This window comes from Pan troglodytes, chromosome 3, assembly GCF_028858775.2.
Source record: "Pan troglodytes isolate AG18354 chromosome 3, NHGRI_mPanTro3-v2.0_pri, whole genome shotgun sequence".
NCBI lineage: Eukaryota > Metazoa > Chordata > Mammalia > Primates > Hominidae > Pan > Pan troglodytes.
In genome coordinates this window covers 159,598,220-159,625,060 of record NC_072401.2, presented here as the reverse complement: position 1 = coordinate 159,625,060, position 26,841 = coordinate 159,598,220, and the positions used below count along the sequence as shown (strand labels likewise).

Below are 26,841 nucleotides of genomic sequence, written 5' to 3'. Positions count from 1 at the left end.
AACCTGGCATACCTGAGATAAACCTGGCATCATCATTGTATATTATGCCTTTTATATACAACTAAATTCTATTTGCTAATAACGTAAAAAAATCTTTGTATGTGTACTCCAGCAGGATATTGGCCCATAGTTTTCCTGCTTATAATATCATTTCTTTTCTATCAGACATAAATAGAGAGATAAATATTTATAGAAATAGAAATAAGCCAGGATTGATATTTTATCATAAAATTACCACATTACAAAAAAATTTCTATGCCTTTCTCACTAGATTTTTATGGATCTCAAGAGTAGGATTCTTTTATCCCATAACTTAGTCGAATGACTTAAATTTGGCAGATTAAATTATTTCTCGGTAAATATAAAATTTTACCTCTCCCATGGAAAGAGTGTACCTCTTGCTCATTGATGTTGGGTTTGGTCATGTAATTTGCTTTGACCGATGGAATGTAGGAGGAAATGATAGGGCTGTGTGCCAGATTTAAGACTAAGCCTAAAAGAAATCATTTTTTGTTTCTGCTTGTTCCTTGAATGTTTCCAATCTCTGCATTAGGAGAAGAACATGTCTCAGAGAGCTCCTACTCCTCCAGTTTTGGCCCCAGAATGAAACACAGGAAGAAGACCTGAATTTGATTTGCATTTCAAAGTAGAACTGTCCCAGCTGACATGAAGACTGATGAATAAGGAATAAATGTTTATTGTTGTATGCCACTGATATTTCTGTGGTCGATTATGTGTAGAAGAGCTGACTTGTACACTTATATAAACTTGAAGAAGACTGAATTTAGAAATGGAGTTTCTGCATATGGTTATGTCTGAGTAGCTCCAAGTGGATCATCCCTCCCACAGACAACAACTCTAAACTCTGGACAAAATATAAAAATAACAATTTCCTGAATATCAAAGAGCAACCCAAATCATGCAGATACTGGGTAAGTTTTATAGGAAATTTTTTATAGCTTAAGACTATGCAGCAGTCAGTATCATATGGCATGACTAAAACCTACATAGGGAGAAATGGTGTAGAGTATGAAAAACAACTACCACAGCTAAAAGGTGAGGAGGAATATCCAGGAAGGAGAGAGCTAAAGAGAGGCTCCTGGTTTTTGTAGATACATGCCACCCAAATCTATGGTTCATCCCTGAACTCTGCATGCACAGTAGATTTTATTACAATTTCACCTAGGAATAAAATAATTGAACTGAAATTTCATAGTTGAGGGTTTGAGAATGGCTAAGTTAACTACTTGCTATTATCAAAAATCAATACTCTTCAGAAGAACATAAAGGAATCCAGAGTCTCTAAAACATATAATTCATAAAGTCCTAGATAGAACACATGAAAAAAATCACAATCTCACATGGAATCTGAAAAATATGATCCAATATCAAGAGAAAATGTAATCATTGGAGACTGACCCAGATATTGGAATAAGCAGATAAGAATATTAAAGCAGCCATATGACTAATGATTCCCAGGTATATAAAGTAAAATATGTTAATAATACACTAAAAATAGGAAACCTCAGTAAAGAAATAAAATCTTTTTAAAAGAACCAATGAAAATTCTACAACTAAAAGTATGATATCAATACATACAAACACACACACAGGCTAGATTTATTAGCAAATGGGAAAGGAGAAAAAATGACAGTGAAATTGAGTTGACGATAGGTGAAACTTCAATTTACTATTGAAGTGAAATTTAACAAGAGACAAAATATTCAAGAGGTATGACAAGAACTTAAGAGACTGGTAGGATAGTATCATGAGCCTTATTACCATTGTGTAATTAGAATTCCAGAAAAAGAAAACAGAGTGAGCAGAAAAAAAATTAAGAAATAATAGTTGAAAAATTCTGTTATTGGTGAAAGACATAAACATTTGTATTAAAAAAGTTCAGAAAACTTCAAGTAGGGTAATAGTAAAAAAACCCCACATCATATTTAACTTACTGAAAACCAAATATAAGGATAAAATTGTGGAAACAACCATAGAAATGATTTATTACACTCACAGGAACAATAATTTGAAATTTCATTGACTTTGCATAAGAAACATTAGAGACCAGAAGGTAGTAGAAAATAACTTTAAAATGCTGAAACTAAAGAATGATTATCCTGGAATACTGTGTCTAACAAAAATATATTTCAAGAATGAAGACACAATGTCAGCACTTTCTGGCCAAAAAAAAAAAAAAAAAAAAATACTAAGAAATTTATCACTAGCAGACCTACACTAAAGAAATAGAAAAGGAAATAATTTAGACTAAAGGAGAGTTATAAGAGATGGAAACTTGGAATTTAGGGAAAGAATAAAGAACATTCAAAATAATTATTTGAGAGGCTTATGCAAAAACAACAATAAAAGCAATGAATAACTGGGATAAAGAGTCTAGTAAAGGGTTCAATCTTGAATGTAATGATGAATGATATTTCCTTAAATGAGAAAATAAGATATGTAAAAATAAAAACAAACACAGATTCTAATTTAAAGTAAAAATAGAGCTTTCAAAACAGATACAGCTGATGATTCTCATTATTCATGGTTGTCATGTTTTCTAAGGTCACTGCAAACACTGAATTAGTAATTAGGGAACAACTGCTCCTAAGGGAAACACAGGTTTAGGTTCCTGCAAGTGTCTGGTAGAAACATTTCATCAAACAATCAATATTTAACCTTGTTTTATGTTTATTTCTGTTTAAAGACACATTATTTAAGATATATTTCATGTGAATAATTGTATGGTTTTGAATGAGTTAACTGTCAGGGACTTTGAGACCATTTGCCAAAGGTTCATTTGCCAAAGACCTTGTAAAACAAACCAGTCTTATCAGTGTTGACAGGCTCCTATTCCACATAACTCCTTTACAGGTAGCAGGGAATTAAAAAGAAAAAAAATTCTGCAGCCTCCTGATCTGCAAAATTACCTCACCTGCAAGTTTAACATATTTTATGCCTAGCCCAAAAGAGTTTAATATTTTCCAGGCCATAGATAACATAAGTTTTTTTGCACTTCATCCCCACAACAATGCTTTTCACCATGCTTTCTAAAAAAATCTATTTTCGGCCAGGCATGGTGGCTCATGCCTGTAATCCCAGCACTTTGGGAGGCTGAGGCGAGTGGATCACTTGAGGTTGGGAGTTTGAGACAAGCCTGACCAACATGGAGAAACTCTGTCTCTACTAAAAATACAAAATTAGCTGGACGTGGTGGCACATGCCTGTAATCCCAGCTACTCGAGAGGCTGAGGCAGAAGAATTGCTTGAACCTGGGAAGCGGGGGGTGTGGCCATTGCACTCCAGCCTGGGCAACAAGAGCAAAACTCCATCTCAAAATAATAATAATAATAAAATAAAAAAATATATTTTTATCTCACGAATCCAGAAATTTATTTTCTTTTTCATCTTTCTCATAGCATTATCAGACACCAGTTCTATTGGATCAGGGTTCCACCCTTATGTTCTCATTTTACCTTAATAACTTCCATAAAGGTCCTGTCTCTAACACAGTCACATGGTGGAGAGTAGGGGTGGTTAGGCCTTCAACATATGAATTTTGGAGTAGTACAATTCAGGCCATAGCACGGTGCTTTGGCGCTATGTTTGAGAACCATTTTAAATAGCAAAATTACCAACATATAAAAAGGACAGTAGATTACAATATGAGAGCTGAAATAAGAAGACAGCACATCACTTTGTTAGACTGCAGTTGAGAACGTCAGAATGTGTGTGACTCAAAAATGTGCTGCTCTCCACACCTACAGAAAAAACTGTGAAAGCACCATGTATATTGATTTGGTGCTAAAATTACAAATACATTTTAGCAAGTAGGCAAATTTTCCATTGTAGAATCCACACATAATGAGGAGGGTCAACTGTATGTGTATTTGCTTCTTAGAAACCTCTCTCCTTTTTGACAAATCTAGGTGGTAGAACATTTTATAATCTGAATCAGTGAGGAAAAACAAGGTGGATTATTTAGATAAATTCATGGTTAATGGCATAGGTATAATATTCTGGTTCATTCTTTACTTTCATTATAAAAGGAGGAATGAAAATAATAATAATTACAGCTAATACTTGTTGAGTTTGCATTTGGCATAAACCACTCCTCTAAGTGCTTGACCCTCAATCAGCACAAAAACTCCATAAGGTGGGTACTGTCATGTTTATTTTACACATCAGGAAACTGTGGTGCAGAAAGTTTTGGTAAGTATTACATTAAAAAAATTATGTCAGAATATTTTTCTCTGTCAGCCATGATAGAGATAGTCCGTAGTATGTGCTGTTCTACTTCTTCATCATTTTAAAATTAAATGTAACTATCCCCTTTTTGAATATATGGTTAGCATCCCAAAATAAGAAAGAAGGGGAAAAAGCACATGTTATACAAACACATGTGTAATATTCACTTATGCATATGAACCAGCATATTAAGATCCATGTTTAATTGCTTATTTTATGATACAGTTTGGTAAGCCCCTCTCTCTTTTCCAGAAATTTTAACCAAATATGTTTGTATGAAGAATATCAGGGGGAAATTAGAAAAGCAAGAATGTGCTGCAACTCCAATTTAGCATAGATACAGAACATACATGGATGGGCTTAAGGATTCAATGAGAATAGAAAATTTAAGTGAGGGAAAATCCTGAAAAGTCCAGAAAATCTTGTGATGAAATGGGTTTCTGGTCAATGCCTAGACTGGTTATTATTAATAAATATCACATCATACTGGGCATATCACTATTATTTTTTTTCTTTTTCCATAGGTTATTGGGGGTACTGGTTGTGTTTGGTTACATGAGGAAGTTCTTTAGTGCTTATTTGTGAGATTTTGGTGCATCTATCACCTGAGCAGTATACACTGCACCTTATTTGTAGTCTTTTATTCCTCACCCCCTTTCATTCCTCCCACGAAGTCCCCAAAGTCTATTGTATCATTCTTGTGCCTTTTCATCCTCATAGCTTAGCCCCCACATATCAATGAGAACATACAATGTTTGGTTTTTCATTCCTGAGTTACTTCACTTAAAATAATAGTCTCCAGTCTCATTTAGGTCACTGCATATGCCATTAATTCGTTCCTTTTTATGGCTGAGTAATATTCCACTATATATATATATATATATATATATATATATATATATATATATACACACACCAGTTTCTTTATCCACTCATTGATTGATGGGCATTTGGGTCAGTTCCATGATTTTGCATTTGCGAATTGTGCTGCTATAAACATGTGTGTGCAAGTGTCATTTTCATAGAATGACTTCTTTTCCTCTGGGTAGATACCCAGTAGTGGGATTGCTGGATCAAATGGTATTTCTACTTTTAGTTCTTTAAGGAATCTGCCACTGTTTTCCATAGTGGTTGTGCTAGTTGACATTCCTACCAGCAGTATAGAAGTGTTCCCTTTTCACTGCATCCGTGTGAACATCTACTGTTTTTTAATTTTTTGGATTATGGCCATTCTTTCAGGAGTAAGGTGGTATTGCATTGTGGTTTTGATTTGTGTTTCCCTGATCATTAGTGATGCTGAGCATTTTTTCATGAGTTTGTTGTTCATTTGTATATCTTCTTTTGAGAATTGTCTATTCATGTCCTAGTCCACTTTTTGATGGGATCATTTCTTTTTTTCTTGCTGATTTGTTTGAGTTCATTGTAGATTCTGGATATTAGTCCTTTATCAGGTATATAGCTTGTGAAGATTTTCTCCCACTCTGTGGGTTTCTGTTTTCTCTGCTGACTGTTCTTTTTGCCGTTTCTTTTTACTTTAAGTCCCAGCTATTTATCTTTGTTTTTATTGCATTTACTTTTGGGTTCTTGGTCATGAAATACTTGTCTAAGCCAGTGTCTGGAAGGGTTTTTCCAATGTTATCTTCAGATTTTTTTTTTTTTTTTTTTTTTTTTTTTGCTGTTTCAGGTCTTAGATTTAAGTCCTTAATCTATCCTGAGTGGATTTTTGTATCAGGTGATGATCCAGTTTCATTCTCATACATGTAGCTAACCAGTTATCCCAGCACCATTTGTTGAAAAGGGTGTTTTATCCTCACTTTATGCTTTTGTTTGCTTTGTGAAAGATCAGTTGGCTATAAGTATTTGGGTTTATTTCTGGGTTCTCTGTTCTATTCCATTGGTCTGTGCGCCTATTTTTATACCAGTACCATGCTGTTTTGGTGACTATGGCCTTATATTATAGTTTGAAATCAGGTAACATGATGCCTCCACAATTGTTCTTTTTTGCTTAGTCTTGCTTTTGCTACATGGGCTCTTTTTTGGTTCCATATGAATTTTAGGATTGTTTTTTTCTATTTCTGTGAAGCATGATGGTGGTATTTTGATGGGAATTGCATTGAACAATATGGTCATTTTCACAATATTGATTCTACCCATCCATGAGCATGGGATGTGTTTCCATTTGTTCGTGCCATCTATGATTTCTTTCAGCAGTGTTTTGTAGTTTTCCTTGTAGAGATCTTTCACCTCCTTGTTTAGGTATATTCCTAAGTATTTTATTTTTTGCAGCTATTTTAAAAGAGGTTGAGTTCTTGATTTGATTCTCTTCATAGTCATTGTTGGTGTATAGAAGAGCTACTGATTTGCGTACATTAATATTGTATCTGGAAACTTTGCTGAATTCTTTTGTCAGTTCTAGGAGCTTTCTGGAGTAGTCTGTAGGGTTTTCAAGGTAAAGGATTATTGTCAGCAAACAGTGACAGTTTGAATTCCTCTTTACCAGTTTGGATACCCTTTATTTCTTTCTCTTGTCTGATTGCTGTGTCTAGGACACCCAGTACTATGTTGAAGAGGAGTGGTGCGAGTGGGCGTCCTTGTCTTGTTCCAGTTCTCAGAGGGAATGCTTTCAACTTTTCCCCATTCAGTATTATGTTGGCTGTGGGTTTGTCATAGATGGCTTTTATTGCATTAAGGTATGTCCCTTGTATGCCAATTTTGCTGAGAATTTTAATCATAAAGCCATGCTGGATTTTGTCAAATGCTTTTTCTGCATCTATTGAGATGATCATGTGATTTTTGTTTTTAATTGTTTATGTGGTATATCACATTTATTCACTTGTGTGTGTTAAACCATCTCTGGATTCCTGGTATGAAACCGACTTGATCATGGTGGATTATCTTTTTGATTTGTTGTTGGATTTGGTTAGCTAGTGTTTTGTTAAGGATTTTAGCATCCATGTTCATCAGGACTATCGACCTGTAGTTTTCTTTTTTGGTTATGTCCTTTCCTGGTTTTGGTATTAGGGTGATGCTGGCTTCACAGAATGAATTAGGGAGGGTTCCCTCTCTCTATCTTATGGAATAGTGTCAGTAGCATTGGTACCAATTCTTCTTTGAATGTCTGGTAGAATTCTGTGAATCCATCTGGTCTGGGACATTTTTTCATTGGTAATTTTTTAACTACCATTTCAATCTTGCTGCTTGTTATTGGTCACTGAGGGTATCTAATTCTTCCTGATTTAAACTAGAAGGGTAGTATTTTTCCAGGAATTTATCCATTTCTTCTAGGTTTTCTAGTTTATGCGCATAAAGGTGTTCATAGTAACCTTGAATGATCTTTTGTATTTCTGTGGTGTTGGTTGTAATATTTCCCATTTTGTTTCTAATTGAGCTTATTTGGATTTTCTCTCTTCTTTTCTTGGTTAATCTGGCCAATGGTCTATCAGTTTTATTTACCTTTTCAAAGAACCAGCTTTTTGTTTCATTTATCTTTTGTATTTTTTTGTTTGTTTCAATTTCTTTTAGTTCTGCTCTGGTCTTGGTTATTTCCTTTCTTCTGCTGGGTTCGTGTTTGGTTTGTTCTTGCTTCTCTAGTTCCTTGAGGTGTGACCTTAAAATGTCAGTTTCTGCTCTTTCAGTCTTTTTGATGTAGGTGTTTAAGGCTATGAACTTTCCTGTTAGCACCACCTTTGCTGTATCCAAGAGGTTTTGACAGGTTGTGTTACTATTGTTGTTCAGTTCAAAGAATTTTTTTAATTTCCATCTTGATTTTGTTTTTTACCCAATGATCATTCAGGAGCAGGTTGTTTAATTTCCATGTATTTGCATGGTATTGAAGGTTCCTTCTAGAGTTGATTTCCAGTTTTATTCCACTGTGGTCTGAGAGTGCTTGATATAATTTCAATTTTCTTAAATTTATTCAGGCTCATTTTCTGGCCTATCATATCATCTATCTTGGAGGAAGTTCCATGCACTGTTGAATAGAAGTGTATTCTGTGGTTGTTGAATGGAATGTTCTGTATATATCTAAGTTCATTTGTTCCGAGGTATAATTTAAATCCACTGTTTCTTTGTTGACTTTCTGTCTTGATGACCTGTCTAGTGCTGTCAGTGTAGTATTGAAGTCCTCCACTATTATTATATTGCAGTCTATCTCATTTGCTAAAATTTGTTAAGATTTGTTAGGTCTGTTAGTACTTGTTTTATAAATTTGGGAGCTCCAGTGTTAGGTGCATATATGTTTAGGATTGTGATATTTTCCTGTTGGACAAGGCCTTTTACCATTATATAATGTCCCTCTTTGTCTTTTTTCACTGCTGTTGCTTGAAAGTTTGTTTTGTCTGATGTAAGAATAGCTACTCCTGCTCACTTTTGGTGTACATTTGCATGAAATGCCTTTTACACTCTTTTACTTTAAGTTTATGTGAGTCTGTATGTATTAGATGAGTCTCTTGAAGGCAGCAGATAGTTGGTTTGTGAATTCTCATCCATTCTGAAGTTCTGTATCTTTTAAGTGGAGCATTTAAGCCATTTACAGTCAATGTTAGTTTTGAGATGGGAGGTACCATTCCATTCGTCATGCCATTTGTTGCCTGTGTACCTTGGTTTTTGTTTTTTCTTGTTTTTTAAATTGTATTTTTGTTTTATTGGTCCTGTGGGATTCATGCTTTAAAGAGGTTCTGTTTTGATGTGTTTCCAGGATTTCTTTCAAGATTTAGAGCTTTTTTTTTTTTTTGATGGAGTCTTGCACTGTTGCCCAGGCTGGAGCGCAGTGGCAGGATCTTGGCTCACTGCAAGCTCTGCCTCCCAGGTTCATGCCATTCTCCTGCCTCAGCCTCCCAGGTAGCTGGGACTACAGGTGCCCGCCACCACACCTGGCTAATTTTTTTTGTATTTTTAGTAGAGACGGGGTTTCACCATGTTAGCTAGGATGGTCTTGATCTCCTGACCTTGTGATCCACCCGCCTTGGCCTCCCAAAGTGCTGGGATTACAGGCATGAGCTACTGCGCCTGGCTGGTTTAGATCTTTTTTAAGAAGTTCTTGTAGTGGAGGCTTGGTAATGGTGAATGTCTTAGTTTTTGTTTATCTGAAAAACACTGTATCTTTTCTTTATATATGATGCTTGGTTTCACTAGATACAAAATTCTTGGCTGGTAACTATTTTGTTTTAGGAGGCTGAAGATAGGGCCTCAATCTCTTCTAGCTTGTAGGGTTTCTGCTGAGAAAACTGATGTTAATCTGATAGGTTTTCCTTTATAGGTTACCTTGCGTTTTTGTCTCACAGCTCTTAGGATTCTTTCCTTCATCTTAATTTTAGATAACCTGATGACAATGTGCCTAGGCGATGATCTTTTTTGTGATGAATTTCCCAGGTGTTTTTTGTGCTTCTTGTATTTTGATGTCTAGGTCTCTAGCAAGGCCAGGGAAGTTTTCCTCGATTATTCCCCCTAATATGTTTTCCAAACTTTTAGATTCGCTACTTCCTCAGGAACACTGATTATTCTTAAGCTTGGTCATTTAACAAAATCCCAGACTTCTTGGAGGCTTTGTTCATATTTTCTTATTCTTTTTTCTTTGTCTTTGTTGGATTGGGTTAACTCAAAGACCTTGTCTTCATGCTCTGATTTTCTTTCTTCTACTTGTTCAATTCTATTGCTGAGACTTTCCAGAGCATTTTACATTTTGATAAGTGTGTTCATTATTTCCTGAAGTTATGATTTTTTTATTTATGCTATCTATTTCCTTGAATATTTCTCCCTTTGATTCTTGTATCTTTTTTGGATTTTGCATTGAACTTCACCTTTCTCTGGTACCTCCCTGATTGGCTTAATTAGCTTAACCTGCTGAACCTGTGTGTGCCTTGGGCTACTTGCCTCCCAGGTGGAGGTGGTGAGCGGAGATTGCGCCATTGTACTCCAGCCTGGGCAGCAAGAGCAAAACTCCGCCTGGGCAGCAAGAGCAAAACTCCATCTCAATAATTTAAAAAAAAGATAATAAGGCTTTAGTTCTTCCCTGGCCTGTGGAGTCTGCTTGCTGGATTCATGCCCTTCCCCCTGAGCGGAGTTTTGGCCAAGAGGCTTCTCAACAGGTTCAAATTGTTACAAAGTTCAGCTGGAGAGTTCCTTCTCCCTATGGCGTTTTCCCTGCACCTGCTGAATTGTTTTTCAGGTAAATTAGGGATTTCTTCTCGGTTTGAATCCATTGCTGGTGAGCTAGTGTGATTTTTTGGGGGGTGTTAAAGAGCCTTGTTTTTTCATATTACCAGAGTTGGTTTACTGGTTCCTTCTCATTAAGGTAGGCTCTGTCAGAGGGAAGGTCTAGGGCTGAAGGCTGTTGTTCAGATTCTTTTGTCCTGCAGGGTGTTCCCTTGATGTGGTACTCTCCCCTTTTTCCTATGGATGTGGCTTCCTGAGAGCCAAGCTGTAGTGATTGTTATCTCTCTTCTGGATCCAGCCACCCAGCAAGTCTACCAGGCTCCAGGCTGGTACTGAGGGTTGTCTGCACAGAGTCCTGTGATGTGAACTGTCTGTGGGTCTCTCAGCAGCAGATACCAGCACCTGTTCTGGTGGAGGTAGCAGGGGGGTGAAATGGACTCTGTGAGAGTTCTTAGCTTTATGGTTTAATGCTCCATTTTTGTGCTGGTTGGCTTCCTGTCAGGAGGTGATGCTTTCCGGAGAGCATCAGTTGTGGAAATATGGAGAGGAACGGTGGTGGATGGAGCCCTAGAACTCCAAAGAGTGTATGCTCTTTTTGTTTAGATACCAGGGTGGGTAGGGAAGGACCATCAGGTGGGGGCAGGGCTAGGAATGTCTGAGCTCAGACTCTCCTGGGGCAAGTCTTGCTGTGGTTGATGTGGGGGTTAGGGGTGAGGTTCTCAGGTCAATGGAGTTATGCACCTAGGAGGATTATGGCTGCCTCTGCTGAGTCACGCAGGTTGTCAGGAAGTGGGGGAAACCTGGCAGTCACAGGCCTTACCCAGCTCCCACGCAATCCGAAGGGCAGGTCTCACTCCCACCGTGCCCCGCCTCACAGCACTGAGTCTGTTTCCAGAAAGTGGGCAAGCAGGGCTGAGAATTTGCCTTGGGCTACTTGCCTCCCAGGTGGAGGTGGTGAGCGGAGATTGCGCCATCGCACTCCAGCCTGGGCAACAAGAGCAAAACTCCATCTCAATAATAAAAAAAAAGATACTAAGGCTTTAGTTCTTCCCCGGCCTGTGGAGTCTGCTTGCTGGATTCATGCCCTTCCCCCCAAGTGGAGTTCTGGCCAGGAGGCTTCCGAACAGGTTCAAATTGTTACAAAGATCAGCTGGAGAGTTCCTTCTCCCTGTGGCGTTTTCCCTGTACCTCTGGCCACCCTCCAGAAGGATCCCTGTGGTGCCAGGCAGGAATGACCTGCTTGGGGACCCAGTGAGCTCACAGGGCCTTTCTCACTTCTTCCTCTACCCCTGTATTTCACTTGGCTCTCTACATTGACTCAGCTCCAGGTAAGTTCAGAATCTTCTCCTGTAAACTAGACCTTCAATTTTCCCCTGTAAGGGTGTGTGTTCCGGGGCAGAGGATCTCCCTTTTCCACTTCTGCAGTTTGGGCACTCACTGTATTTGGGGTGTCTCCAGGGTCCTGCAGGCGCAGTTGGCTTCCTTCAGGGGGGTCTGTGGGTCCTCTCAGGTTTCCTGATTTATTCCTGCAGTCGTTCTGGAGCTAAAAATCCATGATGTGAGCCTCTGCACGCTGCTCTGTCCGTCCAAGTTGGAGCTGCAATCTAGTCCTGCCCCTTGTCTGCCATAATGCCTCCACTATTTTTTAAATTTAATTTTTATTTTAAGTTCAGGGGAACATGTGCAGATTTGCTTTATAGGTAAATGTGTCATGGGGGTTTGTTGTACAGATTATTTTGTCCTCCAGGTATTAAGCCTAGTACCCAATAGTTATTGTTGCTGAGCCTCTTCTTCCTCCCACACTCTATCCTCCAATAGGCCCCAGTGTGTGTTGTTCCCTTCTTTGTGTCCATGTGTTATTATTTAGCTCTAACTTAAAAGTGAGAACATACGGTATTTGTTTTTCTGTTCCTGTGTTAGTTTGCTAAGGATAACTTCCTCCAGTTCTATCCATGCCCCTGCAAAGGACATGTTTTTTATGGCTGAATAGTATTCCATGATGTATATGTACCACATTTTCTTTCTGTGTATCACTGATGGGCATTTAGGTTGATTCCATCTCTTTGCTATTGGGAGTAGTGCTGCAAAGAACATACACTTGCATCTGTCTTTATAATAGAACAATTTATAGTCCTTTGGGTATCTACCCAGTAATGGTGTGTCTGGAATTGGTGGGTTCTTGGTCTTGCTGACTTCAAGAATGAAGCCGCGGACCCTTGCTGTGAGTGTTACAGTTCTTAAAGATGGTGTGTCCGGAGTTTGTTCCTTCAAATGTTCAGATGTGTCCAGAGTTTCTTCCTTCTGGTAAGTTCATGATCTCACTGGCTTCAAGAGTGAAGTTGCAGACCCTCGCAGTGAGTGTTACAACTCATAAAGGCGGCACATCTGGAGTTGTTCATTCCTCCTGGTGGGTTCGTGGTCTCATTGGCCTCAGGAGTAAAGCTGCAGACCTTCGCCGTGAGTGTTACAGTTCATAAAGGTAATGCGGACCCATGAGTGAGCAGCAGCAAGATTTGTTGCAAAGAGCGAAAGAACAAAGCTTCCACAGTGTGGAAGGGCACCCCAGTGGGTTGCCTGCTGCTGGCTTGGACAGCCTGCTTTTATTGCCTTATCTGGCCCCACCCACATCCTGCTGATTGATCCATTTTACAGAGAGCTGATTGGTCCGTTTTAGAGACAGCTGATTGGTCCGTTTTGACAGAGTGCTGATTGGTGTGTTTACAATCCTTTAGCTAGACACAAATGTTCTCCAAGTCCCCACCAGACTAGCCAGACACAGAGCACTGATTGGTGCATTTACAAACCTTTAGCTAGACACAGACTGCTGATTGGTGCCTTTACAATCCTTTAGCTAGACACAGTGTGCTGATTTGTGCATTTACAATCCTTTAGCTAGACACAAAAGTTCTCCAAGTCCCCACCCAACCCAGAAGCCCAGCTGGCTTCACCTCTCAATGGCACTCTGAGTGGGACTCCGCAGCCCAGAGGGAGCTCTTCCCCTGATCAAGCCCAGCAGGCACCTGCCGGCCATGTGGAGTGCGGGGCCACAGAGCCTGCACCCACCCAGAATCCGTGCCAGCTGCCACTAGCACCCAGCGCAGCCCGGCTCCCGCCTGCACCTCTCCCTCCACACCTCCCCCTGAGCAGAGGGAGCCTGCTCCAGCCTCGGCCAGCCCCAGAAAGGGGCCCCCACAGTGTAGTGGCGGCCTGAAGGGCTCCTCCAGTGTGGCCAGAGCGGGTGCCGAGGCCGAGGAGGCGCCGAGAGTGAGCAAGGGCTGCTAGCACCTTGTCACCTCTCAAAGGCATTTCTGATTGAATGGTATTTCTGTTTTTAGGTCCTTGAGGAATCGTAACATTGTCTTCCAACAATGAATTAAGCAATTTACACTCCCACCAACAGTGTATACGTGTTCCCTATTCTTCACAATCTCACCAGCATCTGTTATTTTTTGCCTTTTTAATAATAGTCATTCTGACTGGAGTGAGATGGTATCTCATTGTGGTTTTAGTTTGTGTTTCTCTGATGATCAGTGATGTTCAGCTTTTTCTCATATGATTGTTGGTCACATGTATGTCTTCCTTTGAAAGTGTCTGTTCATGTCCTTTAGGTACTTTTTAATGGTGTTTTTCTTTTTTGTAAATTTGTTTAAGTTCCTTATAGATGCTGGATATTAGAACTTTTCAGCTGCATAGTTTGGAAAAATTCTTTCCCAGTCTGTAAGTTGTCTGTCTATTCTCTGGATAGTTTCTTTTCCTGTGCAGAAGCCCTTCAGTTTAATTAGATCTCATTTGTCAACTTTTACTTTTGTTGCAATGGCTTTTGGCATCTTCACCATGAAATCTTTGTCCATGCCTATGTCCAGAATCATATTGCCTAGGTTATCGACAAGAATTTTTATAGTTTTAGGTTTTACATGTAGGTCTTTAACCCATCTTGAGTTAATTTTTGTATATGGTGTAAGGCAGGGGTCTAGTTTCAGTCTCCTGCATATGGCTAGCCAGTTATCCCAGCACCATTTATTGAATAGGGAATACATTCCCCATTTCTTGTTTTTGTCAGGTTTGTCAAAGATCAGATAGTAGTAGGAATGCAGACTTATTTCTGGGTTCTCTATTCTGTTCCATTGGTGTATGTGTCTGTTTCTGTACCAGTACTATGCTGTTTTGGTTACTATAACCCTATAGTACAGTTTGAAGTCAGGTAGTGTGATGCCTCTAGTTTTGTTCATTTTGCTTAGAATTACCTTGGATATTCATGCTTTTTTTTTGGTTCCGTATGAATTTTAAAATAGATTTTTCTCGTTTTGTGAAAAAAAAGTCAATGGTAGTTTAATAGGAGTGGCAGTGAGTCTGTAAATTGCTTTGGGCAGTATGGCCATTTTAATGATAATGATTCTATCCATGAGCATGGAATGTTTTTCCGTTTGTTTGTGTCATCTCTGATTTCTTTGGGCAGTGTTTTCTAGTTCTTGTAGAGAGTTTTCTCCTCCTTTGTTAGCTGTATTCCTAGGTATATTTGTTTTATTTTTGTGTATGGACATTTTGAATGGGATTATATACTTGATCTGGGTCTCAGCTTGACTGTTAGTATATAGCAATGCTAGTGATTTTTTCACATTAATTTTGTAACATGAGACTTTGCTTAAATTGTTGTGCCTCATTTGGAGGAAAGAAGGCACTCTGGCTTGTCAGTGTTATTGTGTTGATTTTTTCTTTGTGAGCTTATCGACCTTCAGTCTTTCAAGTTTCTGACCTTTGGTTTTTTTTTTTTTTTAATCCTGCTTGATGACCTTGAGGGCTTGATTGTGGTATTAGATGAATTCAGCCAACTGGCTTCATTTCTGGAAGATTGTAGAGAGCCAGCCTCAGCTCCAAACTCCTGGACTGCGTGCTCTAATTCTGGAGGACCCATATTGGACGCCGACTTTTTTCTCTGGCTGCTCGAGGTTAGGAATCCACGGTGCTGCGGGGAACGGTGCTGCGGGAGGCCCAGGTGCCCCTGGACCACTCTGATGCATGGTGTCAGCCAAAGCATTTAATAAAGCAGTGACAGCAGGATCTGTCCTCATTCACACGTGCCAGCAGCAGCAGTTGCAGCAGCACAACAGAATGCTAGCCTGCCAGGATGCCTGCCTCCCTGTGGGCATTCACCTCAGTGGTGGAGGCAACACAGTTGTGGGTGCCGCGAGGTGCGGGAGGGGGCATGCTTGCGGCTACGTGCAATGTCGCACTTGAGGTGGTGTTGGCTCCAAGGCGGGGCGCTGGCGAGTCCAGATCTGGGTGCTTTCTCTGTGCCCTGTAAGCAGGAGTAGTCACTTAGGGTGGAGGCTGATCTGCTGCTGTTCTCTGTACAGTGTTAGTGCAAGAGCGGGTTGCGGGCAGGAATGGGGCTGGCTGGCTTTGTACCCGACAAGGCTCGGTCTATAATGGCAGTCAGTGGGGCTATCGGAGGTGGATTGAACTCCTGTGTGCTGGCAGGGCAACAGAAGCAAAACTCACCTGGCAGACACCTGGCAGACACGTACTAGCAGTATGAAGTGGGGAGTTGCCGTGAGGCAGAAGGAAGCTGCAGTGTGGAGAGGGAGCGTGACGGCTGGTGCGTGGCCACAGGGGACACCCCGCTGGAGCTCTCTGCCAGTCAGGCACGGTCCACCAGTGCAGAAGCTATGGTGAGGACCCCCAGGGCACCTGCGGCTGCCCTGCAAGCAGGCGTGGCCAGGCTGGAGCACCAGGAGAGGCCAGCAGACCAAAGTGTTCTCAGGTTGGACCATCCCTGCCCGATGGGCAAGACTGCCCGGCAGAAATCAGGTCTGACAGGTCCCTTAGGGCTAAAGTCTCCTATGAGAGCAAGTGGAGCCTAGGGGGACGACCATCCCCGGCCGTGCTCTGCTACCAACGCTCCCGCATCAAACCCTCTGGGCTCGACATCTGCTGGCTTGCTGCACCCACCACTTCTCTAAGCAGGTCTCCCGGCCAACTCCAGTGTCCCTGGTGAGCGAGGAGTTTCCACCTGCTGAGCTTCCAGAGGCTGGGGGCGACAGCGAGCTGCTCCTTACCTATTCAACTCCACTCCTTCTCCTGGAGCTGTTGGGGGTCAGGAATGAGTCCCAGTGTGCTGCAGCCCCGTGTAGTTCCAAGCTTTCTCCTCCTTCAGCCCAGCTTCTGTGTCTTCCCTCCATCCACTCTCGGTGCCTTCCCTCTGAAGATCTGTTAGGAGCACAGCAGTCCTCTTGGTCCCTGGGAGGGAGCGGTTCCACCTGGCTTTATCTAATCAGCCTTCTTGCCCCCCTCCCCCATGTTATTTTTTTAAACTGCTCTTTGAATTCAGTGATATTTTCTGAACGCTGCAAACTACTACATATAACCATTTCGGTAATAATGTTGGAAGTTTTATAGGTGGAAAAACAACTTGTTTCAATTTACAAGTAATTGATTACCCGTGAGGTGGAGGTTTTTTAAACGCTTTATATGCTTGTTACCCATTTGTGCAAAGAATTCTAAATGTGTCAGGCTTATTAATCACATAAAGACGATAAAACGGTTAGGATTGGAAGAAATGTTATGTAATTTCTTCCTCAAATGTAAGACTAATCATATAAACTATAGCTTTTACACTGTTGGTTCAGTTAGAAATAAAGACACATCTCTAGAATTCAGTTAAAGAGGGATTCTTGGTGTAGCCCAGTAGTTCTCAAATCAAGATGCATATTACCACTGCCTGGAGGCTTTTTAATAAATACTAACAGCAGGTTTCCATCTTCAGATACTCTAATGTGTGACCTAGTCATCAATATTAAAGCTTCTCAGGTACTTTTAATGTGCAGCAAAGGTTGAGAACTTTTAGTCTAGACTATATCTGAAGTCTGTAGCCATCTAACACAGATTTTAATTCTCATTTATCAGCATCATCTAGAACAATCTTCTTAATCTTTATTCTATATTTTTCTTTCATGTAGTCACAAGTCTAGAACTTTTGTTATAATTAATTACTACATTAAATTATATCTTTAGTTAACATCTCAGACTGTATTTCTACTTTTTGGATGGGGGAAATATCCTCAGAAATGTAAACATTTGACTGTTTCATACTTGGATTTGTTTAAGGAGTGAAGCTCTTTTAAACTGTGCTGGAGTAATAGCATCATAAACTCAGTTGACCATTTTCTAATAATATTTAATTTTAAGAACCTAGAGAAAGGAGTTAGAGCGAACTTCCAAGATCACTTTCAATCTGTGCTTAACACTTAACTTTTTCATTTTATTTGTAGTGAGTGCATAAAAAGTCATTTTTATCTTTTTAAGTCTAGTGCATTAGCACATTTTATATTCAAGTACAAATTATGTTTTTTTTTAACAATTTCCATACTTTAGGTTACACCTATCTTTCCAGTGATAGGAATAATTTGCAAGTGACTGCCTGAAATAACTTCATAACTTCCAGACCAGACTATTAGACTATATTAAAAGTGGAGCCATGTCCTTTCTAATCCATCGGTGTAACCTCTCAAGGGAAAATAAAATACCGCAGTAAAAATGACCGTTACATTTCTGTTCTTTAATCCATTATTCACCTTCAGTGCTGTCACCTGGATTCTAATTAGGTCTTCATGCAGGGTTCTGATCCTTGGAGACAGATTGGTTTATTTTTCCTCTGGCCTGTAAGTATCACCGAGCAGGCATGAAAGATGATTCTGTCCTTCTCTCAGCTCTACTTTCCTTTCAAATCTTTAGAAAATAATATTTTGCTTCTGTCATTTATAATCTGGTACTGCTGATAGTTATGCATCTCAAGATGTTTGTATATTAATGTGTGGTTCACTCTTATTTTCTACTGTATCCTGTTAATGTTACAAATTATTTCTTCTTAAGGAGTAAACAATTTCTCCTGTGTTGTGGTTTTCTGAGTGTGGCTGGTCTGAGATTGCAGTGTGTATTGAAAAAGAAAAATTAGAGATACATTTACATCATAGTTTGTGGATATCTTCGACAAGATGACATTGTACATTGAGGCAAAATCTCATAAAATCTTAAATTGTGTTCTTTGAGGCTGCAGAATATGAATGTATTATAAGAATGTTGACTCTATTCCTAGTTCAAACCACTTGATTTTCAAGAGTAACTGAAGAGCTATTTATATAGCTTTATGCAACTCTATTAAGTATAACAATATGTAAGGCAGAGAGTAATACTGACAGTTCAATTTTCACACTCAAAGTACTCTATGTCATCAAAAAGAAAATCCCTAATTTGTAATAAATATTTAAAAGTTCATTTGGGGAAGTTTATCTAAACCAGTAAAGAACATCATTTAGTATGAAAACTCTAGGTTTCTTCATCCATCTACCTTCTCTCACCACTACCACCACTACAACTAGCAAAGTGGAAACAAAAGGAAGTTATTATTCTCAAACTGTTTTATGACATTTTTACATCATAAAAAGTAGCACACATATTCAAATTGGGAAATCACAATAAAAGAGACTTGCAGACTTTCCTTAATATTAATCAACACTTATTTTTAGAAATTTTATGTAGTCCTTGATAAATAACCATCTGTTTGGGTTTCTGAGGTCATCACTTACTGCATTTGATTTAGATTACACCTCCTTGTATAGACTCACATTAGGTAAAGCAACATGGAATTAGTAGTGGTAATTAAAATCTACTCTGGATGCAGCCTCATGTAGCAGGCCAGAGGAGTGGGTATTGCAGTAGTTTGCTACTGTTTCTCATGGATATAGAAATTTCTAGTCCTAATGCTTTGTTACAGACAATACAGAATGCTGTGTGTCAAAGACAAGACCAAGGAAAAACATTTTCACTTATACTTTCTTTTTTTCCTGCTGAGCACTCCTTGTTACTTGAGAATCCCTTTGCAAACTAATTTTATAACTTTTTGTCTTTGAAAACCTGTGGTCTATGTGCTGTCAAAATTTCTAAATCCTGGGGTGATAATTTCTGCCATTTTTGAAAATTTTGGCAAAATTTTCTGAAGAAACATGTCATTTGCTCAATCCTGAAACAAGAATAAACTCAGAACAGGTACTTTATTAGAGGATTTTGAAAATAAAGGTGATTTACTTCTCTTCTGTCAAATACCTGTGCCTCAAAAGCATTATCTTAAAAATGTATAAAGACTGAAGCTTCTTTAAAATAAGGTCTAAAAAATGGATTAGTGATTATATATCAGTCATATAATAATGTATTTTCTCAGTAGGAATTTGAATAATTTATTTAACATTAATTGACTAGTTTATGTCATTTTCCCCAAAAATTGTTAAAATAATTGATTGGATGCTATTTTACTTTAAGAAGCCATAATTCTACAACTTAGATATTTCATTCTCTCTATTCAGAATGTTAAACGTATTATTATTTTTTCCTTTGCCACCTTATCTTATTTTATCTTATTTTTTATTTGTAATTTTTATGGATACATAATAGCTGTACATATTTATGGGGTACATGTGAAATTTTGAAACAAGCATATGATGTGTAATAATCAAATCAAGGTAATTAATTGGAATATCTATATTCCAATATATGAGATATATGATATATCATGTATATATCACATACATCATACATATCACACATATATGTGTGATATATCACATATACCGTGTATCACATATATATGTTCTGTTCATAAGTTCTGTGTCCCAGTCTGGACACTGACCATTGAAAAGCAGATGCTTTTCTGTACCAGGAGTTGTTGATGCATGCTGTGCTCCTTGACTTTTCCATCCTAAAATACCACTATTAAGTCTGTGCTCTGAATGGTGGACAGGTGGTGAGGTGATGAGTGATCACGCTGCAGGTGCGACGTTCTCTAGCTTTAACCAGGACTTCTTGTACGACTTTTCCGCTTTCAGTATCCAGAGCTGATATGTAGCTTTATCCAACTGTAGGATTTGAGGTTATCTGATGAGGGATCAGGCAATAGCAATCCTCTGTTTTTTGACCTCCTGAGAGCTGAGTCCCCTTATCTTCCACTCTTGTTTCATATTTGTAGGGTAATGTCTCTAAGAAAAAATGTGTCTTGGCAGCTTTGTCTGCACTCACAATTTCATCCTGTGATACAACCTGGCTGTTGTCTCCGTAGGCAATATTCTCAGTAATATTTTACATATATAGATAATATCAATTATATATCACGTATTATATATCATATATATTATATATCAAATATATCATATCAAACACACACATATATACATATATGAAGAAATATGTTATATATATAATGGTTTCTTTATTCATTCATCCATTGATAGATTCTTAGGTGCATTCCATATCTTGACTATTATAAATATTGCTGTAATAAACAGGAGAGTGAGGACAGATACCTATTTGATATACTAGTTTCCACTCTTTTAGATATACACCCAATAGTGGAATTGCTGGATCATATGGTAGTTCAATTTTGAGTTTTTTTGAGAACTTCCATACTGTTTTTTTGTAGTGGCTGTACTAATTTACAATCCCCCTCCAATAGTGTAGGAGGATTTGCCTTTTCCCACATCTTCCCCATAATCTATTATTGTCTGTTTTTTAAAAATAATTTTAACTTTTATTTTAGATTCGGGAGGTACATGTGCAAGTTTGTTACATGGATATACTGTGTGATGCTGAGGTTTGAGGTATGATTGATCCTGTCACCCAGGTACTGAGCATAGTACCCAGTAGTGAGTTTTTCAACTCTTGTCCCCCTCCCTCCCTCCCCTCTCTAGTATTCCCCATTGTCTATTGTTGCCATCTTTATGTCCATGTGTATCCAATATTTAGCTCCCACTAATAAGTGAGAATATGCAGTATTTGTTTTTTTGTTCCTTCATTCATTTACTGAATTGCTTATCTTTTTGATAAAAGCCATTTTAACTGGGATGGGATAATATCTCATTGTGGTTTGATTTATATTTCTCTGATAATTTGTGATGTTGATATTTTCATAAACGTGTTAGTCATTTGTATATCTTTTGAAAAATATCTATTCATATTTTTTGTTGATTCAAAAAATTGATAATTTGCATTTTTTCCTATTAAGTTATTTGATCTTCTATATTTTGGTTATTAATCCCTTGTCAGGGGGGTATTTTGCAATATTTTTCCCATTTGGTGGGTTGTCTCTTCATTGTTTATTGTTTGTTTGTTTTTGATGTGCAAAAGCTCTTTTGTTTAATATAATTTCATTGTTCATTTTTGCTTTGGTTGTCTGCTTTGAGGTCTTACTCAAGTCTTTTCCCAGACCAATATTCTGGAGCATTTCCTCAATGTTATCTTCAAGTGGTTTCATAGTTCAGGACTTACATTTAAATCTTTATTCAATTTTGACTGGGGTTTTGTATATGGTGAGAGATAAGAGTTTAATTTCATTCTTTTGCATATGAATATCCAGTTTTTCTAGCACCATTTATTGAAGAGACTGTTCTTTCACCAATGTATGTCCTTGGCACCTTTTTCAAAAATGAGTTGACTGTAAATACATGAGTTTATTTCTGGATTCTGTATTTGGTTTCATTGGTCTATGTCTGTTTTTATGCCAGTACCATGCTGTTTTGGTTACTTTAGCTTTGTAGTATAATTTGAAGTCAGGTAATATGATGTCATCAGCTTTCTTCTTGCTCAGAAATGGTTTCACCATTCAAGGTCTTTTGTGTTTTCATATAAATATTAGGATTTATATGAAATCCTATTTTTCTATTTCTGTGAAGAAAGTCATTGTTATTTTGATAAGGATTACATTGAATCTGTAGATTGCTTTGGGTAGTATAGACGTTTTAACCATATTGATCTTCTAATTCATGAACGTGTGATATCTTTCCAATTTTTTGTGTCCTTTTCAATTTCTTTCATCAATGTTTTATAGTTTTCATTGTAGAAATCTTTCACTTCTTTGGTTAAGTTTATTTCTAGGCATTTTGTTTTATTCGTAGCTATTAAATGGAGTTACATTTTGGCTTTATTTTTCAGATTGTTTATTCTTGGCAGATTAAAATATTCTTAATTTTTGGTATGTTGGTGCTTTATTTTACTGTGGCTGAGCTGGTACCCAAGTTGCAAGACAAATTCATCTGTACTCTTCTCTCTCCTTTCCCTAGGCAGAAGGAGTCTCCTCCATGCTATACAGCCTGAAGTTTGGGAAGGGGTGACACAGGCATCCTTATGGTTGCTGCAGCTGTTGTCACCCTGGGTCACACCCTTAGCCCATTGTCTCTGACAGCAGAGTAGCTCCAGGGCCTGCCCAAGGACTGCAGTCAACCGTGGCTTGACTGCCATTCAAATGTATTCCACTTCAGTCAGCCAGTAGTGAAGCAGGCCAGGACTTGGGTTCCTCCTACTGGGGTGGAGGACTCCCCTCTGGCCTAGGACTGGTCCAAATGCTCCCTTGGATGATACTGGCAAAATTCTGCCTTGTGTTGTGTCCCCCTGTGACAAGATGGGACTGAGTTCCAATGCAAAGGAACACACTCACTCCACTCTCTCTCTTGCAAATACAGGGATTCTCTCTTTTCACTGCACTTCCTGGAATTGGGGGAGACATGATGTAGGCAATGCAAGTGGTGTAGTTTGGATATTTGTCTCTGCCCAAATCTCATGTTGAATTGTAATACCCAACGCTGGAGGTGGGGTCTGGTGGGAGGTGTTTGGATCATGGAGGCAGATCTCTCATAGCTTGGTGCTGTCTTTGTGATAGTGAGTTCTCATGAGATCTGATTATTTAAAGGTATGTGGCACCTCCCCCTGACTCTCTCTCACTTGTGCCTGCTTTTGCCTTGTAATGTGCCTGCTCCCCTTTTGACTTCCGCCACGATTGAAAGCTTCCTGAGGCCTCCCTAAAAGCCAAGCAGATGCCATCACCATGCTTTCTGTAAAGCCTGCAGAACCATGAGCTAATTAAACCTCTTGTTATAAATTACCCAGTCTCAGGTATTTTTCATAACAATGCAAGAATGGCCGAATACAGCAAGACCGCTCTTTCTACCCTCTTCAATGCTTCTGTCTTTGCTATGTTAAAACCAGGTACTGTGATTGCTCACCTGATTTTTATTTTTTTATTCTTATGAAAGTGCTTTCTTGAATTGATAGTTGTTCAATTTGGTGTTCCTGTGGTAGGGACAATAGCTGGAGGGTTCTATTTGACCATCTTGTTCCTACTCCTCTTACTGATATATCATTATTTTATATTACAAAAAAATGCTTTCATTTTTATCCATTTATTTTTATAATTTGAGTCAAAGCAGGGAACATTTCTACTATGATGACTGTCAGTCTTCTCCTACATGCTTTAAAAATTTCACAACCAGCATTCAATTACAGAAAAGTTCCAGTGGGGAAAAAAAACATGTATTCACTATGCTTTCTGGAGAAAGAAATACTTTTGGTTTATCATACCTTTTTTTCATAAACTTAAAACTAAAATATCACTGTTCTATATAATAAAGAGTTAAGATATTCAAAAATCCAGTAAAGGCAAAAAATGTAATGAAGAGACATTTAATTTCAAATACAGCAGTAATATTATCTTGCTGATTCAATCAATATAACACTGAAACTGAAAAAATATGTAAGTTGCTGACAATTTATTGATGCTGGAAATGCTATTCTGACAATTAAACTTTTATTTCATTAGCTACAAATATTTGCGTTATGTTTCTTTACCAAGAAAATGTAATTACATCTTTGCAGTTTTGAAAGTAGTGGAATACTGGTCATTACTAGAAATAGCTATGTTCCCATTTGGCTAATAACATTTTAGTTCATGTAACTGTGAGATAAAAGACTAAGGATTATTTATGTGTCTAAAGGATGATCCTAACTAACAACGCAAAGAACATGGGTAGCCTGTAACTTATTCTCTGAGATTCCAACCCTTTAGCTGGGACATTTTTCAAGACTGGGATATTTTATGTCAATATAAATCTAGACAACTCCCGAACACGAACCAGAGGATCACTAGAAGCTTTGCAAATCCAACATTATTTCTGGGGCATATTGGCTTGGACAAAATAGACTGTGTTCTTTTATGTCCACTTCTCCTCATTTTTTCTTAAAGAATACATAGGTTGTTGTCCCATAGACCTAATAATTTTTTCATAACTCTTCCACTAGATAATAATAATAGCAATTACTGAAATCTAAGGTGCCAGCCATGTTACTAAGTTCTTCAAATACACTATGACACTTAAACCTCAAAACAATCCTGATGTATCCCCAGTGCTTAGAATAGTGCCTGTCACTACAGAGGTACTCAGTAAGCATTTAGTAGTGAATGGGCAAGCCTGTGAACAAGGTATTATAACTCTGTGTTACAGATGAGGACATTAAGGATAAGAAAATGAAATAACTTGCTCAGGTTTATATTACCAGCAAGAAGGAGAGGCAGAATTTGAAGACAGGTCTAGCTGATTGACTCAAAAGTTTATGCTTCGACTCTTTGTACACACAGCTTCACCTAAATTCTCAGAGCCTCAGTTTATTATTAGGAAAATAAAGATATTTCCACAAGTGATCTGTAAGGGCCTTTCTAAATTAAATAAATTAATGACCAATCTGTGAAAAATTAACATCAAGCACAGACTTGAGAAGTGGGTATGAAACCCCAGTGGTGATATGTTTTTTCCACCTTGGAAAAGTTGGCAAGATTTCTGGATTTGTTGCTGAGTATAAAAAGTGAGCCTGAGTCTTCTACAGATCTATATAATCTCTCACCAGCAGTTCTAAAGTCCAAACAGCTAAACACTAAAACCTTTTAAATACCTTTGTCTGCAAAACCTGTCCTGACTTGAACTTATTTGAGTGCAAACACTAACCTGAACTGATGTGAGGCTATTTCTAGTGTGTATTCATCACACATGTGGGCATTTGTTTGATTTGCTGCCAAAATATTAATATATTAGGCCATGAGATGCTACATCCACTCCTTGAGAGAAGAGGGCTAGAATGTGAATGCATTAGACAATTTATGCAATATATACCTTTTTATAAGCCTAAACAATTCTAAATCATAAACTCTATTTGGTCAATGGCTTTGGGATAAGAAGTAGTGGACGTGCTCATGCTCTGATGGCTACAACTATAGTCATTGGAGGAAGAGAGAGCCAGAGACAGGCAAACTTTTAGTTTTAAGGTTGCTGATTTCAAGATATCAGGGCATCTGCTATAGATGTGTTTTCTTATTTGTAAAAAGGAAGAACACCGGAAATCATCATGGTGTGTCCCCTTCTGAAAGAGCTAGAATCCCTAGGAGTGAAAGTACATTCTAGTGACCCCTAAAACAGAAAGAAACTAAAGTCATCCAAAACCATTTAAATCACACTCAGCTTGTCTTTGATATATCTACGTTCTGTTTCTGACTTGTACCTATATTTCCCCCAAATCTCTCCTGGTTTTAGAGTCATCAGGGCACTTCAAGGTAGCGTAATAATAAAAAGGAAGAAAGAAACCCACACCTTGCACCTATTTACAACCTCCTGGTTTTATTATATTTTTACTCACATTTTCCTATTGAGTATTCATATAAAAAGGTAGAGCAGAAAAAAGAAGAGTTATTATAGCTCCATTGAAAAGATGGAGAAATGTATGCTTTTCAGGTTAAGTGACTGGCCATTGTCACACAACTATTTAGTGGCAAAAGAGGGACTGGAATTTGGAATCTAGATTCCTAACTAAGTGAATTTCCCACTATATGAAATGACTCTTGAACTTAACTTCCATTATCTGAATGTGGTATACCTAGGATATTTCTCTTTTCAAATAGGTGTTATATAAAAAGCATACTTGATATTCCACAATATCATGGAAAAAATAATAGAAAATTTATATGAGATGATAGTGCAGTGTGACTCACAAGATTTCCTGACTGCTTCCCAAAAAGATTTTCCTAGTTTATTCAAGACACAGAACAGACTTCCTAAAATGGCAGTGTTAAAATTCCTGTATGTCTTCTTTGAGAATCTGGAGACTAGCCAAACATTCATTTTGATACTGCTGGAACTAATGCTGTACTTTATAAAATGGGTCACAGCGTGCTCCTGAGATGTCTTAAAGGCACGATGGGCTTTGACTAGTGTGCTTGGAGCTGCCTTTTTTGCACACGGACTGACTTGAGTAGTCCCTTGGCAGCCTTCACCTGGGCATACACACAGCAGTCAGGCTCCCAGGTGATTATGTGTGTGTGCTGCAGGGTCCCAATATCGAACTTCTTTTCATCTTTCTTGTCAACTTTTAGTCTCCTTCCTTCTTTTCATTAACAATAAATAAATGCATCAATTTCTGTATCTTTTTGCTAAGGATATGAGGGTATGCCATGGACAGAATTATTCCCCTCAACCCTTTGCAAAATTTCATAAGAAGCCCTAAGCCCCAATGTCTTGACATCTGGAGATGAGGTCTTAGGAAGAAAATTAGGCTTAATCAGGTCACAAGAGTGAGGCCATT

The 26,841-nt window shown here is 38.4% G+C and overlaps 1 long non-coding RNA gene across 3 annotated transcripts in view; it reads left to right on the top strand.

Annotated features, from left to right (window-relative positions):
* Positions 1 to 26,841, top strand: part of LOC107974460 (uncharacterized) — a 380,241-nt gene that overhangs the window by 216,103 nt on the left and 137,297 nt on the right. For all 3 annotated transcript variants that reach the window (XR_010156735.1, XR_008547646.2, XR_008547647.1), the window contains exon 5: positions 554 to 932. This is a non-coding gene — a long non-coding RNA (uncharacterized LOC107974460). The remainder of the gene's footprint in view (positions 1 to 553; positions 933 to 26,841) is intronic.